Consider the following 14,967-nt stretch of genomic DNA (forward strand, 5'->3'; position numbering starts at 1 on the left):
ACTATAATTGCTAGATTTCTAGCAGTTTTTTTGACACTACAGACATAGGATGGTAGGAAGAATTAAAAATGCAACTTCATAAGATGGCAGCTTCCAGTATCTAAATGTTTAAGGCAAATTGTTCTTGGCTAACCCATCCTCATGAATAGATATTAAATTTACCCAAAGGGGCAAATCATAGCCAGTAAAATATTGTGGCCTGACTGATTCTAAAAAAATATGTTAAATATGCTTGTGGAATTTTATGACAAATTTTTAATTGTAACAATATTAATATTCCTATGAGTATACAAATATGTGCATATTATTGTGTATATGTGTGTGTATACACACATTTTTCTCATGATGTACAGTTAAAGTTAAAATCTAGTACTTATAGTAGTACCAGAACTGTACTTAACAGCATACATTGGCCCGAATTACAATCTCATTTTTAAAAGATATTTGGGAAAAAGTTGGGCTTTAAGAAATTTTCCCTTGATTATAAATGAAAACATGTATATGTTCTCTGTATCTCCTGTTTTCCTTACTGAAACCATTCTTTTCTTTTGAAATGTTCTCCCAGTCAAAACTGAATGAAAAAGGGTTCAAATGAGGTATTTGCATTTTATATGTTCTTTTACAATTCATTATATTAGCAATACAAAAAAAGTCACCAGAACTAATGATGCTCAGACTCCATGACCAAAAGTTACACGGGGTTCAAAAGTAATTGTGCATCTCTCTCAGGTGTTCTACATATTTTTACAAATGTTTCTAATTGCTTATTTAAAGTCATGCTGTGTTGATGCACATTATATGCACATGCATATAGATGTGAATTATTTCCTCATATTTTTCTTCTCAAATGAGATACATATGCTCTGAAAATTTCAAGAATTTGTGTACAGAGGAAAAAAGACTTTTATGATATCAGAAAAGTGAGAATGAGCAATATTTTTAAAAAATTGAAGTGAAATTGTACAAAAATAAAAATTATTATTGAATAATAATATCTAGGCATCAGACCGTACCGCAGCACCATTGCAACTCTACCCAGGAGAAACTGTCCAAAGTTGCCTGCTAACAAAGTGCTTTCAACCATATTCTTCAACAAAAGCTGTAGCTAGAGTTCACTGAATTATATTTCAACAAATTACTCTCCCAGAGCTAATAAAACTAACCAGAGTGTATTGGGTACTTCATACTGCGCTAGGCATTAAAGAAGGTTCAAAGGTATGAGAGCTTCTCACCCTCCAGAAGCTTATAATCATTCCAGTTGAACTAAAGAGATCCTAATCGTAAAGAATTTTTATTCATTCTTTATATACATAAACTACTCTGAGAGAAGACAGTTATTAAAAGTCTTCCAAAGTGCCGGTCATTTTGAAAACACCCAAACAACTCTTAAAGTCAGTCGGACCACCAAATCATAATTAAGTCAAGTAATGTGAGTAAAATGGTTAAACTGAAAAACTGATGTTTAATGCAATAATTCAAATCAATATACTTGTGTAAAATTTTCAGTCTTGCAGAAATATTAGACAATTTTACTGTTATTTTATATTGAGTTTATCATTTGTGGGTACAAAATTAATATCTTATGTGGTTTATTTTTCCCTAACAAAAAAATTGGGGGATAAAATAATTCAGCATAAGTAAAATATGTTGTCATGATCTGTGGTCACTTTAGACCTGCTCTTCCAACTAAATGTAAAGTCGGCTTTTCAGTTAACAATATGAAATAGGTTGGTTCTGCCAGTGTGCTTCTCAGTGAAGAAAAGGGGTGATATTAAAAGAGCATCAGTTGGTATTAACTAGCAGTTTCAGTGGAGGCCACAAACTGAGGGGATAAGGAAATCAAATTGCTTTCTCAGTCCTTGGAGCCATTATTAAAGTTTTTGAGGCTCACGGAAGGAGCTTGTGGGTCTTATGTTGCCTTTGCCTTTCTTAGAGATTATCATAAAATTTTATTCCCAGAAGTTATCCTGAGCACTAAATTTTCTTAAGAATGATTTTTGGTAAGTCAGGATTATGTGATTAAGGTTTCACAAAGTCTCAGCTGGAATTAATTTCTAGAAGACACTATCCCGTATCCCCTGATTCAGCATTTCATTCTTTATAGTTTCATAATAATGTCAGCCTACAGGCAATTTTACCAGTCAATTTTTGCTCTATTTTTAGATTATTATTATGATAATATGTTTGATACATCTGAGAAAGGGAAGCAAGATAATAGTCTGGAAAATACAATATTAATATTTATAAAGGTAAATTTTATGAAATTTCAACTTTAGCTAATTTTGCTTCAGAAGATGAAAGAACTCCCCTTAGGCACAATTTGTCCATTTTTGCTCACTCATCTAACATCTTAAATATCACTTTATAAATGAGACTGTGCATTTCCATAAATAGTTTCTCACTTAAGCATAAAAACGGAACTGAATATCTTGCTGTTGAAAAGAAATTGTACTGTTGTCAGATTGCCCAAAAACAAATATTGTGGAGATTTTTTTCTTGAATAGGAAAGACAATCAACTTTACATAAAGTTACTAAGATACACATATCTATATCTCATGCAGAGAAAAAGAGAAAACATATCTTTTTAAAAACATTATTTATGATCCACTAAGGGTAAGCAAAACTTGTAAATACATGAATCCTGAATACTTAAGGCCTTTTTTTTTTAGCAAATGTGTGATACTTTTGAAGTTAGTGTTGTGCTGTCTGTACAAATATAAGCCGTGAATGTCAGTTGTCCAAAGTGAAATAAAAATGTTCATTTGCAATTGGAAGGCTTTTATAAAGCATATGAACACTAGAATGGGGGTGCTATTTGGTTTATGTGAAGCCAGTGTTTTCTGATAAGGTTTTTGAAAATTGTGTTGGGCTGGAACTACGTATGAGAAGAGATTGCAATCACTGCATTTAAATTAATCTACAATGTTTTGAAAGCAAATTAAAAAAAATCCATTTTTATTTCTTGTTTATAATTGAGTCAGGCCATAACCTCTTTGAAAATTACGATACATGTCACTTAAACCACAAGACCTTCTTGATCTTCGGTTGACTTGGAGTTTTGACCTTGCGTCAGAACACAAAGCATTTGTGTTAACTGATGCAGAGGTCACTGAGCTTACAGCACAGTTTTAGTGTTTTATTTTAACAGTTCAATTATAAGGTGAAGGGAAACACTCCTGAGAATGACCACCATAGATTTATTGCCTTTTTGTTACTAAGACCTCTTAAGATAATTGTTTTCTGAGTCATAATACATTCTTTTTAAAATTTCTCGATTTAACATCAATTTGTGTTGGTCAGATTCCGTGTCGGTGTTTCACATTGTGTTAATTTTCATTAAGTTTATTATATTTGGACCCCTTAGGTTTATTTAAAATCCATTGCTTGTCTAGAAACATACTATTTTTCTCCTAAAGATAACAAGATCCAAATGTAGTCATCCTCAGAATGACTACATTAAATGTTTTAATGCTGTTCGTATGTTGATATGTTATTTATACTTGTGTAAACATGTAGCATTTTATATACAAATGTGTGTTTAACATAGGAGCATTAAAATACGTTTCATTTAGACATTTATATTATAAACCTCATTCAGGTATTGAAAGGGCTTAAACAGACTTCAAAAGAAAAAAGTCAATATTCTTTTTTAGAATGTATCATGTCTGAATAAGACATGTTTGGTTTTTCAAACAGCAGTCTGTAAACTAGGTTAGCTTCTCTTCAAGTCATTAAGAACCTAGATGTCATTAAATGTGTGCTAGTTTTTTCTAATTACTCTGTAAGTGAGAATTTATCATTTCACTTAAAAGTATCCAATCAGAGCTAGTCAAGCCTATATGAACATTAGGATTCATGATGATCCCATTTGGAAAACTAATTCATCTAGTCCCAGAGTTTCAGATGTTAAAGAAAATGTTTACAGTATGTGGATAAACAGTATTTTAAGGAATCTGGAATGTAAATCTTCATCATATTCAGTTAACCAGGTTTTCATTAATTATAGACATGATACCTTAGGGATTTTATTTACATAAAATCATAGGAAACAACCTTTCATGTATGAGTTTCTTTAAAAGGGAGAGATTTTTATGGATGAGTTCTCTATTTACTCAACAATTTTACCTTATATATTTTCTAATATTTACCAAAATAAAAGAAAAAATAATGAAATGAGTTTCTTTTTTAATATGTACTTTATTGATGTATAGTTAACATAAAATAAAAATGCGTAATTTGTAATGTGTAATTTGAGTTTGGACAAATGTATACATCGGTGTAATCACCATCTCAATCAAGTTATTGAACAATTTTCTCACCCCAAAGAGTACCTTGTTACTGTTTGCAGTCACTCTTCCCAACCCACAAATCAGGCAGCCACGGGTCTAACTTGGGTTATCTTAGAGTAGTTATGCCTGTTTTATAATTTCATGTAGTCTAAATGATGCAGTTTGTTTGTTTTTAGTCTGGCCTTATTTGCTCATAATGATGTTTTGAAGACATATCCAAATTATCCATGTATCAAGACTTTTTCTTTTATTTCTGTGTAGTGTAAAATTACATATTAACATTTATCCATTAATCTGTTAATAGAAATTTATTTTCACTTTTCAGCTATTACGAATACTGTTACTGTGATCTTTCATGTATGAAGCCTTATGGAGATAAATGTTTGCATAACTATCTTAGGTGCTCAGGAGTATAATTGCTGGTTCTTTTCAAATTCAGCAGTGTGTTGTACAGATCCTGGATAAAACTCATTTGAGAATGATACATGTATTTTAAATATTTTTTCTTGATTCAGTTTCCCAATATTTTTCTGGAGATTTCTACATCTATATTCACAAGAGTTATAGGTCTGTAATTTCCTTTTTTGATAGAGACCTTGTCTAATTTTTTTTCGTCAAAGATGTCCTTTCTTGATGTGTATATAAAGGTAATGATGCTGGTCTCCAGAAATGACTTGAGAAGTGTTTTGTTTTTCCTCCTCTATTTTCTGAAAGCATTTATGTAAGTTTAGAATATTCTCTTTTTTTTAATATTTGATAGAATTCACCAGTGAAATCATATGGTCCCAGGGTTTCATTTGTGGAAAAGTTTTTTAATTGAGCTCAATTTCTTTAATAGTGATAGAGTATTTATATTTTCTACTTAGCCTTTGCCAACTTTTAGTCACTTGTGTCTTTCCAAGCATTCCATTTAAATTGTTGAATTTATTGGTGTTACTAATTTATAATACTTCTAGTATATCCATTATGACCTCCATAGATTCTGTAGGATGGTGCTTTTTCAACCTTCAGAATGGTAATTTCTGTCTTCCCTGTTTTCTTCTTGCTCTAAATTAGTTAAAGATTTATCAATGTTATTGCTCCTTTTAAAGAACTAACTTTTGGTTTCCTTAATTTTTTTTTCTTAACCCTATTTGTTCCATTGTCTAGGTCATTGCTTTCTGTTCGTATCTTCATTATTTGTGTCCTATTTACCTTGGGATTAATTTTCTTTCTTTTATCATGATTTCTTAAGGTAGAAGCTTACATTATTGATTGTAGACATTTATTATTTTCCTAATCATTTAAAGCTAGAAAACTCTCCTCAAAGCATTGTTTTAGCTTTGCTCTGTTAATTTTCATATATGGTACTTTCATAATCATTCTTTTCAAAATATTTTCTAAATTTAATGTGATTTCTCCATCTGTCATGGGTATTTTGATAAAAAGGCATGTAATTTCAAAATTTAGGAGGTCTTTGGAGTTCTCACTGTATTTTATTTCTCATAAAATTCCAGTGTGTTCAGAGAACATATTCTCTATAATTTCAGTCTTTTAAAATTTATTGAACTTTTTGTGGCTTTGCATGTGCTCTATATGGTGAATATTTTATGTACAGTACACATAACATATATTCTGCTGTTATTGAATATAGTGTTTTCTACATTCTTTAAAGTCAAGTCTCCTGTTCCTTACTGATTTTTTTTTTTTTTTGGCTACTTGTACTATCGGTTACCAAGAGAGGAGAGCTGAATCTCCAGTATAACAAAATTTTCTATTACTTATTTTAGTTCTGTAGTATCTACTCTATTTGCTTTATATGTGTATATACATATATTTGTATATATGTATACTTGTTATATCTGCTATGGATGCATATGAATATACACATATATTTGTATGTGTATATATTTATATATCTTAGATATAGATATCTTTTTACCTGCATAAACATTCGGGTTGCTATGTGTTCTTTATTAATTTATCCTTTATCATGATAATGTTTTCTTCAGTATATCTAGTAATATTTCTTATTTCCTTATTCTAATGCTAACTTTGTATGTTATTAATATAGATACTCCACCTGTCTTAAAATTTATGTTTTGTATGCTATATCTTTCTCCATAATTTCAGCCATTCTGTGTATTTAGAATTATAATGCATTTCTTAAAGACAGGATATTGTTGGGGTTTGCCTTTTATCCATTTGAAAATCTTTACCTTTTAATTAGATTAATTAGATTATTTGCATTTACTGTAGTTAACAATATTCTCAAGTTTAAGCCTAACATTTTTCTGTTTGTTTTCTGTTCATCACCTGTGTTCTTACTTTTTTTTTGCTTTTTGCTTTCTTCTTTTGTATTTATTTTAAAATATTTGTTTTTACTATTCTATCTTGGCTTATTAGAGGTATCTTTGATATAATTCAGTGGTAATTATAAGGTTTTAATATGTATCATTAAATAGTCTGTATTTAAATAGTTTTATCTAAAACTTGATTTAATGTAGAAATTTTAAGTATATTTCTATTCCTCCTTGCATCATTTTACTAATTCTCATGCATTTTACTTCTACTTATGTTATAAACTTTAAAATGTATTACTTTTGGTTTTGTTTTAAATAGCCAGTTATCTTTTAAAGAAATTATATAAATAAATCTACAATTATATATATGAGAGAGACAGAGAGAGAGAGAGAGAGAGAGAGAGAGAGGGATTCTAATTAGCTTTCATGATTATGGAGACCTGGTAAATATAAAATCTGCAGGTTAGGCTTGTAGGCTGGATATCCCAGGAAAAGTTGCAGGTCAAGTGCAAAAGCAATCTGCTGGCCTTAGTCCATAAATTGGTATATAGTAGCATGTCTGGCCATTTTTGTTTCCAAAGTAAACAACCAGGTTTACTGCTTGAAAGTTGGTCTACTGAAATGATTTCCCTTCACAGTTGTCCCTCAGGGATGTCACAGAAAGGGACTCTACAATGCTGCAAATGTCGACTTTGGGATGGTGACTGCATACTCTGCAGAACCATTGTAAACCAGGCTGAGTTTTATCTCCCTTTATCAACTGATATTTGGGAACTCCCCATGGGACCATAGTGTAGCAGGAGTGAGGACCACCAGGATTTGGGCCACTTCTTGATGTAACTTGTGCTTTCAGAGACTGTTTGGCCTTGATCTTTATATAACACTTCCATCTGATGATGGGGTCCTGCTGTATATGCCCAACTTTATGTCTTGGTGTGTTAAATGACACCCAGTTCATGATGATCAGTTCAGGTCACATGGCGATTGGTGGTCTGTCATTAAGCATTTGACTCTGCTAAGGTCCAGGAGCAGATCAAAAACTGTTTCCAAGGAGAGTAGTTACTCACTGAGGATAGCCTGACTTTACACCAAGATCCTATGGCCTTGCACTGTGATTCACCTCAGGGTCCTCCACAAGGCATCCTTACCTACACTGTCACCTAAAGCACCACTGGATCTGCTAGATCACATGGCCCAGTGCCAAAGCAAGTTGCATGGCAGCGTGGTCTGGTGTAGAGCCTTCTCTTGTTTTTAGGTCCCACCCAAAATGAGTTTTTAAGGTCATTTGGTAAATGGGACAGAATAGCACAGCCCAAATAAAAAAGAATATGTTGCTTCTAAAATTCAGAAAGACCCAGAGAAAGAGATGATTGAGTCTGGTCTCAAAGTTTATCATATCATTCAGACAATTTCCAAATTATTTCTAATGGATCGTCTCCACTCGGAAATGAAAGTAGAAAATCCTGCTAAGCTATGTCTGATTCTATAGCAGAAATCAACGTACAAGATTTATTGAACTCCTGAATATGTCTCTTAGATCCCAGCCTAAAGACAATACCTAAATAACTGTGTTTAGTAGTTGAAGAACTGGTATGGCATTTGTTCATTTGTTACTGAAAAAGTTTTACTTTTTTTGAGTAGTTCTATTATGATATGAATTGATCTTTCAGGTTTTTTAAAAGATATAAAATAAGAAAAGTCATCTAATTTTCTCTAGTTTGGAAACCATTGAGAAATTAGAACCAAGTGATTCCATAATAAAGTGTTTTGATGATAGAAGTTACCTAAACATGTAGGAAAAACACAGTAACCTAATAAACAAAGTAAACAATTAAGAAAAACTTTCTAGCTTACTTCACTTATAATGATGATCTCTAGGTCCATCTATGTTGCAGTAAATGACATTATTTTATTCTTTTTATGGCTGAGTAGTATTCCATTGTATAAATATACCACAACTTCTTTATCTAGTCCTCTGTTGATGGACATTTAGGTTACTTTCATGTCTTGACTATTGTATATAGGGCTACCATGAACATTGGCGTGCATATATATTTTCAAATTAGAGTTACCTCCAGATATATGCCCAGAAGTGGAATTGCTGGATCATATGGTAAGTCTATTTTTAGTCTTGAAGACTTGCCATACTGTTTTCCATAATGGCTGCACCAAACTACTTTCCCACCAGCAGTGTAGGAGGGTTCCCTTTTCTCCACAGCCTCTCCAGCATTTATTGTTTGCGGACTTTTTAATGATGGCCATTCTGACTGGTGTGAGGTGATACCTCACTGTAGTTTTGATTTGCATTTCTTTGGTAATTAGTGATATTGAGCATTTTTTTCATATGCCTATTAGCCATTTGTATGTCTTTATTGGAGAATTGCTTGCTTAGGTCTTTTGCCCATTTTTGGATTGGGTTGTTTTGTTTTTTTGTTAAGTTGTATGAGCTGTTTATATATTATGGAAATAAAATCTTTGTTAGTCGCATCACTTGCAAATATTTTCTCCCGTTTCATAGGTTGTATTTTTGTTTTGCTTATGGTTTCCTTTTCTGTGCAAAAGGTTGTAAGTTTAGTTAGGCCTCATTTGTTAATTTTTGCTCTTACTTCTATTGCCTGGGTAGACTGTCTTAGGAGAACATTGCAAAGATCATGTGGAATCTGAAAAAAAAGAAAAAAGAGAAAAGGACACTAATATATTCATCTACAAAACAGAAACAGACTCACAGACATAATAAACAATCTTATGGTTACTGGGGGAAAGGGGGTGGGAAGGGATAAATTGGGAGTTTGAGATTTGCAAATGTTAGCCACTGTATATAAAAATAGATTTTAAAAATCCAGGTTTCTTCTGTATAGCACAGGGAACTATATTCAATATCTTCTAATAACCTTTAATGAAAAAGAATATGAAAATGAGTATATGTATGTATATGCATGACTATGACATTGTGCTGTACACCAGAAGTTGACATATGATAACTGACTGTAATTCAATTGAAAAATAAAAGAAAGAAAAACACTAAGGATTCTGAAATAAACAGGGCTAAGCAGCCTGAAATAGTGAGATAGAATCTGTAATACTAAGTTCAAGTCAAAGCCACAGATATGCTATAGTAATTTCCAGTCACGGTAAAGAAGTGACTTGCTTTGAATAGCCAAAAAGAGAGTCAACCCTTATGGTTCCACCAAGATGAATGGGAACACTTAAAAAGCTGTATCTTAGCAAATATACAGACTAAAGTTTTCCAATTAGCAAAAAGAGAAAAGAAGGTATTTACTCTGTTTCAGGCTGAACTCCTCAGTATGGGGGAGTAGGAGGAAAAATTCTCATCTAAGAATTTCTAATTACATGTTTGAATATGTAATTTATATTGGCAGCTTGTTCACTAAACCCCAATAAGTGAAACTAAGTTTAATATTATTGGGTATTTGAGTTTCTGAAAGGACTCATTCTCAACCTCGGATTCTCAAGGTTTCCAAAGATAAAGCTTCACCAAAAATAAGTTTCAAATCCAAATTTCAAAGAAAAAGTTTACCATGGGAAGAAGAAAAAAAAATTTTTTTTAGCAACTTAAAACTTTTAAAGCTTCAGTTAATAGAATTGCCATAAACAAAATGTAAAAAGTTTTGAGGAAGTTAAAATATTTATATTACCAATTTAAAAAATGAGGTAATATAATTGAAAAACTCTAGTATACTTTAAATATTCAACCAGACATGTGGAAATTAAAAATTATTAACATATTTTAAATTAATAAATTGAACATTCAGATAAAGCAAAAGAGAGAATTAGTGAACTCAAGGGTAGATCTGAAGAAAGTACACAGTATGTAAGTCAGAGAGAATAGAATGAAAAGCATTAGAAAGAGTTTAAAATACATGAAGAATAGAATGAAATGTGGCACATGTTTATGTAGTGTTCCACAGGATGGAAATAGACTAATGACTGATCATTTTCCAGAACCTTTAATAGACATGACTTTTCAGGTTCAGGAAGTTCTGAAAATCCAAATTGGGACAAATAAAAAGAAATAATTTGCTTATTCATATAACAGTAAAACTTTATAATGTTAAAAGCTAGGTAGCAGTAAAAGTGAAAAGACAAATTGCTAAGAATGAAAAATAATTAATAACTGATAACCTACTTAGCTTTAACAACAATAGAAAACAATAAACAAATGGAAAGAGAACTTCAAAAATTAGAGGCAATGACTGGCAATCTGGACTTTTATATGCAGTCAAGCTACCTTTCATTTACTGGGGTAAAATAAAGACTTTTAGAAAACAAACTAAACCAAGTAGTTTGTGTTAAGCCAGCCCTGCATAAAGAAATATCTAATGATATACTTCAGGGGAAAAAAAAATGATCCCCTGAAGTGTTTCTGTATTGCAAGAAGGAATACAAGCAATAAAAATTAGTAAGCATATGGCAAAAGTTCTCTCTCAATGTTTTAATAAAGCAAAAATCAATGTTTTAGAGGATACAGCCATAAGTAAATACAAAAGTATAATAAAGTGTAGAGGAGTGGTCAAAAATAAAAATATTCTAAGACCCATGTATTGTTTGAGGGGTGAATATAGAAATGTTGATTAATTTTAATTTTAAAGTGTATTATGCATTTAAAAATTTTCATAGTAACCACTAAGAGGACAAAAAGAGCATTTAACTCCAAGAACAATATAGGAAATGAATATAATTAAAAATAAATTAATTTAAAAGAAGACTTAGAAAGGGAAAGAGAAAAAAATATGGAAAAACATGGTAAATAGCAAGGTTGAAATAAGATGGTTTAAAAAAAAAACTATCAGTACTCATAATCAATGTAATGTAATCAATGTAGTATTAAAGTTCCAACTGTATTTCCTAGAGTGACAAGCTGAGAGAAAAAGACAATGTATCTGCTCCTTATAGAAACCTTAAAAGGAAGCTTAGAAACAAAGTTTGAAAATAGAAGAACTGAAAAAGTGATACCAAGCAAACACAATGCTAAAGAAATGTATTGCATCTACATTAGTATTAGGGAAAATGTGCTTCAAGAAAAGAAAGCCTTATTAAGTCTACTTAATCAGTGATTAAAGCTACAATTCAGCTGACAGTGCATCATAAAATTTGTGTATCTGATGATATTAACAGAGAACAAAAATCAAGATTTATGGAGATGCCAAATTCAACATCAGAGCTAAAGCTTTAAATTACTTTCTCAGTTAGCAGAGCAAGAATCAATATTTGAGTGGGATATGGAATATTTAAATAACACGCTGCTGAAGATACGCATTTTCAAGCACATACATTCAGCATCAATTTCAAGCATCAATATCAACTTATGGATTGAGCATCAGCCAAGGAATCTACATCATACAGCCCCTAGTGACTACAATATAAATTAAATTAGTATGTAGTGTAAAAAAGAATTTCAAAGAGTCTGTATTTGAAAATATATACTCCTAAACTTAATGCATTGTAATGGAAGTCAGACATAAACAATAATAAAAACATTGTATATAAAATTTACAAATTAAAGTGTTACTTCAAGGGAAATTTATGGCTTTAAATAATTATATTAGGAAAGAATAAAGCTAGAAAAAAATTAATATGACAGAATAGACACAAATTAAATGCAATGGTGATATTAACAGAAAAAGAAAAATATTCAAGAAAATAAAAACAAAGATACAATGGAAATGAATCATAAGGACAAAAACTCTTTATAAAATTTAATAAAATAGGAAACTCTGGGAAAATACAGGGTAATCTAGAGAGAACACAAGTAAACATTATAAATGACAAAAGTGATACAAGTACAGTTGGAGAAGAATAAAATATTTTAGAAATTCCCAAAACATAAGAATATAGATTAATTTTATGCTTTTCCTAGAACAAAATTTAGTTTATTTGTATAGAAGAAATAAAATTCCTGAATATACCTACAAGTCATTAAACATATCACACCAGTATTTTGTTATTAATGACTGCTTTCATAAAATAAGCCTCTGAGTTTTATGTAGCTGTTATCAAGCATTAGAGACTTTAAAAAAAAAAAAAAACAATCATCCTAATCTATTTTTTAAAGCAACAAAAAAGGAGGGACTTTTTCATTTTAAACACTATTGGTTCAGATCAGAGCAATACAACTTAAGTTATAGTGTTTTTACTTTCAATTACAGATGCAAAAATACTGAGTATTCACCATCAATATATAATACCAAGTTTTTCATAGATATAATTTCCTTGTTAAATAAGTCAATTGCTTTATTCTTGGTGATATTCCATTAGTTTGTCTGTCTCTGTGTTACTATTATCTTAATGACTATAGTTGTTTATAGCTAGGTATCTGCTATCTCTACCTTGTTCTTCAAAGTTGTCTTGGGTGTTCTTGGCCCTTGCTGTTTTTTTATATCAATCACATTGTGATGGTCTTTTTGTTTAGAATTCCACAGATTATAGATCAACCTAGGAGAAATTGGTAGCTTTTTAATGTGAAACTTTTATGATCTTGAACATGTTTTTTTCTCCCAATATGTTTGTTACTGTTCTTAATTATTACTATTATAACATTTTCTGACTGTTAATGTTGTATAATAATGCCGTGCCTTTTATATATACATTTTGTGTCCAGCACTACTGCTGAAATCCCTGATCAGTTCTTATAATTTATCCATTTCACTCATATCATTTCCAGATATGTCCAGTCCTTAGACACTAGGCCTTCTTGATTCATTATTGAATAGAAGCTGTGACAGTGTGCTTTCTTTTTCTTTATTCTTACCTTAAAGAGAAGCAGCATTAAAATGATATCTGAAGTTATAATGTGGGATTTGCAGATACTGTTTATAAAATAGATTAAAAAAACAAGGTCCTACTGTATAGCACAGAGGACTATATTCAATATCTTGTAGTTACCTATAATGAAAAAGAATAGGAAAAGGAATATACATATAAAACTGAATCATCATGCTGTGTATCAGAAATTAAACATTGTAAACTGACTATACTTCAATGGAAAAATATAGAATTTAAGAAAGTTTTATGTATATCTAGTTCAGTAAGAGTTTTATTATGAATTAATATTGAATTTTTTTAAATGTTTTCTCCATTATTTTCTTTAAGGTGTTAAATATGAAGAAAAACATACTATTTTTCAGCTAAAACCACTTTTCCATTTCTGGTATATGTCTAGTTTTTTCTATAGTGTATTATTAATACAGAATTAGATACTTTCCCATACTTTTATATTTTAAGTGTAAATAATTATTTATCGTCATCATCATTTTCATGTTGATGAAATAAAAGACCCTGTAAGGAAGATCTTGAGGACTAAATCTCACAGGTAGCAAGTAACGATGAATTTGTATTGAGCATAATGACCTTTCATTTTATCAATAAACCTCACACATTGCTTTAAAATGGCACAGTTAAGGAAATGTCTCATCTTACAAAACATTATCTAACCAGCTGAGTAAACCAAATAAGGGATAGAAAAGAAATCCCACAATGAATGTAATCCTAATTAACAAGATGATTAATTAATAATGATTATCACAATTGGCAAATCAAATTCCTTTTTATTTCTTTATGTAAGTAAGAAAGGCAAGTGAGCAATAAGGAAGTAACAGAAACTTGCAAAAACACTGGCGGTACTATTTATCATTATAATGATGCAGTCGTGTTAATAATGATCAGCATGCCAGGAGTTCTTCCCCATGAGTAACAGGCAGCATAACTCTTGTAGAGTAAGAACCTTGGTTGGTTTTAGCCAACACTTGCTAGTGCTTTTTTTGAAAGAATAAATTAATGAACTACAAAACATCTAAGTCACATGCATTCAGTGAATTATTCAATTTTCTACATCAGTGGTGTTTTATTTGTATGAAAAATTCTGCTACCTTGACTTTGGAAATGCCATATTTATGTCACATATTTTTATATCTAGTTGTATGATAGTTCTAAGAAATTACCAAAGAATATTAATAGTACAGGAGATAAACCCTGTCATTTTTTATCCAAAATGATGTGGTTTTGTTGGTTATCATGGTGTTGCTGTATCAGATGTTTCCTTGGCTAGTTGTTAATGTATTCCCTCTGAACTTCATTTTTACCTGTTTATTCACAATTCAGAAAACGGGAATTGGAAATTACAAAAGGGAAAAGACATTTCTGGGAAGCAGTTTAAGAATAAAAAGATGATCTGCAAAGAGACAGAGATCTTAAGTAAATGGTTAATAACTACTATAGAATCCAATTAAAAATTGGGCAAAATGAAAGTATTTAGGAGTAAATATGGCAGCATCCAGAAATACTCACTTTTATTAAACCTCCGTGTAACAGGATATGTAGCTAATTCCCTCTGAAAGTTATGCTTTGGAAAGATTAATAATATTTATTGCTGAACATC

At 30.9% G+C, this 14,967-nt stretch overlaps 1 long non-coding RNA gene across 1 annotated transcript in view; it reads left to right on the top strand.

Annotated features, from left to right (window-relative positions):
- The window catches only part of LOC141577060 (uncharacterized), a 258,527-nt gene that overhangs the window by 77,331 nt on the left and 166,229 nt on the right, over positions 1-14,967 (top strand). The window lies entirely within an intron of this gene.

This window comes from Camelus bactrianus, chromosome 3 (genome assembly GCF_048773025.1).
Source record: "Camelus bactrianus isolate YW-2024 breed Bactrian camel chromosome 3, ASM4877302v1, whole genome shotgun sequence".
Lineage (NCBI taxonomy): Eukaryota > Metazoa > Chordata > Mammalia > Artiodactyla > Camelidae > Camelus > Camelus bactrianus.